Genomic DNA, 6,163 nt, shown 5'->3' on the forward strand with positions numbered 1-6,163 from the left:
TCATGGAGTTTAACCATGCCAAGTGCAAGGTCCTACACCTGGGTGGGAGCAATCCCAGGCACAGCTACAGGTTGGGTAGGAAGAGATTCAGAGCAGCCCTGCGGAGAAGGACTTGGGGGTGTTGGTTGATGAGAAAATGAACATGAGCCGGCTTCAGTGTGCGCTTGCAGCCCAGAAAGCCAACTGTATCCTGGGCTGCATCAAAAGGAGCGTGACCAGCAGGGCAAAGGAGGTGATCCTGCCCCTCTGCTCTGCTCTGGTGAGACCTCACCTGGAGCATTGTGTGCAGTTCTGGTGTCCTCAACATAAAAAGGACATGGAACTGTTGGAACAAGTCCACAGGAGGGACAAGAGGGTGATCAGGGGACTGGAGCACCTCCCGTATGAAGACAGGCTGAGGAAGTTGGGGCTGTTCAGCCTGGAGAAGAGAAGCTGCGTGGAGACCTCATAGCAGCTTCCAGTATCTGAAGGGGGCCTATAGGGATGCTGGGGAGGGACTCTTCAGTAGGGACTGTAGTGACAGGACAAGGGGTAACAGGTTAAAAGTTAAACAGGGGAAGTTTAGGTTGGATATAAGGAGGAAATTCTTTCCTGTGAGGGTGGTGAGGCACAGGAATGGGTTGCCCAGGGAGGTTGTGAATGCTCCATCCCTGGCGGTGTTCAAGACCAGGTTGGACGAGGCCTTGGGTGCCATGGTTTAGTGTGAGGTGTCCCTGCCCACGGCAGAGGGGTTGGAACTGGATGATCTTAAGGTCCTTTCCAACCCTAACGATTCTATGATTCTATGATTCTATTATATCCATGGTTTTCCCCACTCAAGGTCAGGAAGGTGTTGGCAGGCTGCTCCTCACAACTCTGACACTAAGAAATGAACTGGACATCATGTTCTGTAGGTAATAGAATGCTGTTGGCTGTATTTGAGGGGATTCATAGAATCCCAGACTGGTTTGGCTTGGAAGGGAGCTTAAAGCTCCTCCAGCTCCAATCCCAACACCTTCCACTGGAGCAGCTTGCTCCAAGCCCCTGTGTCCAACCTGGCCTTGAACACTGCCAGGGATGGGGCAGCCACAGCTTCTCTGGGCACCCTGTGCCAGCGCCTCAGCACCCTCCCAGGGAAGAGCTTCTGCCTAAGAGCTCATCTCAGTCTCCCCTCTGACAGGTTAAAGCCTTCATGGGGATTATGGGGAACCTCCTTCTACAGCCAAACATGAAAGGAAAGTGCATGTCACACGGATTCACAGCAGAGATCATCCGGATCCCCTGGCAGTGCACACTGGGAGCAAACCCCCACAGTCTGGGCATCATTTTGGGTTCCAATTCTTTCCAGAGCCACATCCTCCCCTTTCCTTCTCTCTCCAGCAGTAAAACCATTCACAGGAGCCACAGGACATGGTGCGATGTTGCAGATGAGCATCCTCCATCCTCCTCCTGCTGTCAGCTCTGCCACTCTCACCTCCTCATCTCCCTGCTCAATACCAGCCCTGCAGCCACAGCAGGAGATGGACGGGGCCACAGGGCATGGGTTATGTGTATGGATGTGTATGGATGTGGTGGACATAGGGGGGTGTGCACAGATATGGTCCCTCCTTGCTTTGCATCAGTCCTGGTCCCAAATGCTCTCACTGCTCACACTGCCCTCGTGGCCACCCTGCAGGACATGGGGGGCAGAGGCTCTCCTCTCCGCTATGATGGACATAAGAAGGATTTAAGCACTGATCCCTAAGAAGTGAAAGGTGAGTCCCAGTTTGGAGCCAGCTGCATGCAGAGCAGGGATGGATTTCAGCCCTTGCCCTGTGCCTCCATCACCAGGGCACCAGCAGGGGCAGAAGCCATCAGCATCCATATGAGAATGTCTCCCATTTCCTGCAGAGTGCCAGCATCCTTCATCCTGCCCCATGGTGAGCAGTGAGGTGCTGGAGTTTGCAGTTTGAAAGAATGCAGGTTTTAAGTCTTAATGCAGGTTTTAAACTACCACCTGGAGATGCTGACAGTTTTGGAAGATTTTTGGCAGGCTAGCAAGGAGCCAGGTAATAATGGTAAGTGTAGATCAGAAAAGACCAAGACATAGGGGAAAAAAAATAACCACTACGGGCAATAAAAGAGTGTAGATAAATCGGATTGTCTGTGGTCTTGTTGCACAAACAAGTCGTAGGAAGAAAGTAAGACCTAGAAATGGTTGCAAACCAAGCCTGGAAGCCTAAGGAAGAGGCTGGGGAAGCCAAAGTGCTTGGTAAAAGTGAAGCTCTGGTGTCCTCTGTCACAAAACAGCAGATTAACATCATACCAAAGATACTTCCGAACCAAAGTGTTGCCAATCTACTGAAGACTGAAAGTCTAATGTTATACTTGGTAAAGGAAAAGGCACTAAGGAAAAGATAACAATGCTTGAATGTAAGGATCAATTTGTTACTCTATTTTCATCACTGAAAAGCTACCTCCTAATTTGCTCATGTAGGGACATGTTCTGGATGGAAAACGACTGTCAGAGCAGTGAGCACTGGCTGGGCTGTTGCGTGCAGAGGGTGATGGGTTCTACTCTGCAGGAGCCTGGGGTCTGCCACAGGGGTTTGTCTCCTTTATCTGTCTAAATGGAACCAAAGGAGAACACCCTGGTGTGCAGGAACCATCTCACAGCACCTGAGCAAGAGAAGCAGGGCAGGAACAGAGACATGGACCACGTTCAACCAAGTCTCCAGAGCATCAGGAAAGCTGGTGATGAGGAGGCAGATTCAAGACCAAGCCAAGTCAGGTCGAGTCAATCCCTTTTTCAGGATCAGGTGAAAAAATTTCTAGAAAGATATATGAGAAATCCTAAGTGACCACCAAAAGATTGCATAGGTGTGCTGAACTCCTACTGAACTGGAAACCAGAACTCCTCTAGTAAAGCTCAATCTGCCTGTTCTGAGCTTAAATAGAGATGGGGAACAAAAGGAAGAAGGTGGGGATGGAGCCCCAGCTGAGGCTGGTCAGCGGGATAAAGGCCTGTTAGTTCACCCTGGGACAATTCCTCCCTGCCTCAAAATGCCTGTTTTTCATCCTTGAATACAGTGGAAGTCCTGAGGCACCCGCTCAGCTGCTGGAATTCCAGGCACTACATGTGAATAACCCCATTTGGGCTGGAAAACTGGGTTCACCCTCCACAGAGGAGCATCAGCAGCTCCAGAGATGGAGTCACTTGTTCTTCATGTCCCTTTTGAGGACTGTGTGCAAGATCTGGAATGTCTCTAAACGCATTTTCATTGTGTCAGTATGTTCAGACCAAAACATTTGCATGGTCCCCAAGTATGTAGGAAGCATGCTATGAGCTGCTCATCACTGCTGCTGTGCAGCTGTGCTCAGGCACGGCTCACCCACTCCATGTCTCTCAGATGCCCAAGCACCACAGGGCCTTCAGAGTTGATTTCACACCCTTTGCTTTTCCTTTCCTTTTGTTTTCCTCTCCTAAAGCATGAGCAGCCCTGGAGGCTTCCTCCCAGGAGAGCACATGCAACTGTATTTACAGCCCCAGCACCACAAGCTGGGCTCTTGGAGTGTGGCAGGAGCTCCCCTCTCCTCATATCAGGTGCTTAACAGAGCTGGTGCTGGCACATAGATGTTCTCTGCTGCGATGGGGATAAATCCTTGGCTCCCATCACTCGGTGGCAGAGGGAAGGCACAGGAGGTAACAACAACAAAAAGCAGAGCCTCACCTGCACTGAGGCGGTGGGCTTGTGTCTGCATGTTCTCGCATCCTCTTCGGTAAAGCTGTGTCAGAAAACAGCCTTACCAACGTGGGTTTCCTTTATAAGAAGAGGGAGTAATGTCTGATGCAGGTTGTGTTTCCTTTGCATAGGCAGCTAAAGCAGATGCACTAATTTGTTCAAGTGTTAAATGAGGAGGAATCTTACTTTGTTATAAAGAAATAAAAATTTCAGATTGCCAACAGAATATAATCACTAACAAATCAGAATTTGGAATCAGCGTGTTTTAAATATCAACTCTGTTTTTAAGGAAGCAAATTAGTGCCCATGGGTTTAGGATGTTTTATTGTCCATTTAACCAATGTTAATATTATCTGTTGTAAATGATCTCAAATAGTTTGATAAATGCCATTGGGTGACATGAATGATAGTTAAAAGTCAAGGCAATATATTTAGAGGGCATTAATGTGTAAGATGGGATTTCACTGAGACTGGGGCTTTCTCTTGCTCCAGGTTTACATTCACTGCTATGAGGTCCCTGTGAGGTGTCTTCCAGCACAAATTGCTGCCAAACCAAAAGTGAATAAAGATCTGATTCTTTCAGCATACCTGAAAACACACGTGTTTAAATAAATCCATAGTTTTATCTATCCCAGCAACAAGTTCCATTTGTTGCTTCTACGTTCTCCCTGTCCTATTGAAAGTACCACAAGTGAAAAACATATATATAATGTGGGATAGAAAATACAGTAAACTATATTAATTCCACCAAAACGTCAAAGTTAAACTAGTGACTGACTGTAGCTAGATCCACTCCTGAATATCTCTTTTTAATCAGTGTGATGTTTTAATTCCTTTTCTCTCAGCAGGTAACACCTGGTCATGGGAGGAAATCACACACAGACTCAATTCATCCTCTTGGGAATTACAGACAACCCATATGCACAGACCCCACTTTTTGCCTTGTTTCTATTGATTTACATTGTCACTTTGGTGGGGAACGTTGGGAACACCGTCTTGGTTCGGGTGTCTCCCAGCCTCCACACCCCCATGTACTTCTTCCTCACCTCACTTTTGCCTTCACTGACATCTGCTATTCCACACTCATCTCCCCCAGGATGCTGGCAGACCTGTTATCAGAGGACAAAACCATTTCTTTCACCGGCTGCATGATGCAGTTCCTCACCTTTGCTTTCTTTGCTACTATTGAGTGTCACCTCCTGGCCATGATGGCCTATGACCGGCATGTTGCTATCTGCCAGCCCCTGCTTTATGTGACTATCATCTCCAGCCACGTCTGCTAGCAGCTGATAGCAACATCCTACCTATTTGCCTTCCTCAGTGCCATCACATACACATGGTGTGTGTTTGGAGGTTCCTTCTCTGGTCCCAACCACATCAACCACTTCTTCTGTGACGAAGTTCCTGTGCTGAAGCTCGTGTGCTCTGACACGCACAGCAGTGAGATGGTCATCTTTGCTTTATTCACTGTCAATGCAGTGTTTGCAAGTGTGATCATTTTGCTCTCCTACATCTCTATCATCCACATTGTGCTGAGGATGTGCTCAGCACAGAGCAGGGCCAGAGCCTTCCACACCTGTGCCTCCCATTTGATGGCTGTTTCCATGTACTCTGGGACAGGATTCTTCATGTACCTACAACCTCCTTCTAGCCACAGGAGCCTGGATAAGGTGGCCTCCATCTTCTATGCTGTGCTCATCCCCATGCTCAACCCCTTCATCTACAGCCTGAGGAACAGGGAGGTGATGGGGTCTCTGGTGAAATGCAGGAGGAGCTTTTTCAGCTGCTGGCAACACTGAAGCGTTCTGTCATCCAGGACATGAACAGTTCATCTCAAGTCAGAAATCCTATGGGGCACTAAAACAATGGAATTTTTCCCAATAATCCCCATGATTTGATGTAGATTCTTCCACACTTCCTGCACAAAACTCAATTACGGTTTTTAATGAGATATAGATCCCCAGAATCACATCTTCCTTCCTTGGAAGGAAACCAAAAGGAGAGGAACCTCAAACTTCAATTCATTTCATAGTTAGCAGCCTGTAGGAAGAAATTATCCTCAACTATCCCAGGCCTCTTTCCCTCACAGGAAACACCAATCAGCTTTGCTCAGTTATAACTTTTGTCACTGATAAAGATGTCTTCTTCTTGCAAGATTCTTGACCTTGTCCCTCAGCTCCAATAAAATTCCTCACTCTTACCTGTGAGCTCTTTATTAAAGCTGCTGGGGTGGGAGGGAAGAGCAAGTGTAGTTTTACATTTGCTTGCTGAAAAAGAGTCAGAGAAAAGGTTTCAGAAGATTCATTGCATTTGTTTGTGCCTTTCAAAGAGAAGAAACTGGTGGGAATCAAGATCTCAAGCTGCACCTTTGAATATCAAGGGGAATCCCTCCCCAGGCTGCAGCTTCACAAGAGATTTCATTTAAAGTAAAAAGTTGCAGACAATATAATTCATAATGGAGG

General features: G+C 47.5%; 1 pseudogene; it reads left to right on the forward strand.

Annotated features, from left to right (window-relative positions):
* The first annotated feature begins 4,909 nt into the window (after positions 1-4,909).
* LOC133282133 (olfactory receptor 8U3-like) lies at positions 4,910-5,500 on the forward strand (annotated as a pseudogene).
* The last annotated feature ends 663 nt before the right edge of the window (positions 5,501-6,163 follow it).

Source organism: Pezoporus flaviventris, unplaced genomic scaffold (assembly GCF_033815535.1).
Source record: "Pezoporus flaviventris isolate CSIRO_AGI_PZ_B2104156 unplaced genomic scaffold, CSIRO_AGI_Pfla_v1 ptg000115l, whole genome shotgun sequence".
NCBI classification, from domain to species: domain Eukaryota; kingdom Metazoa; phylum Chordata; class Aves; order Psittaciformes; family Psittacidae; genus Pezoporus; species Pezoporus flaviventris.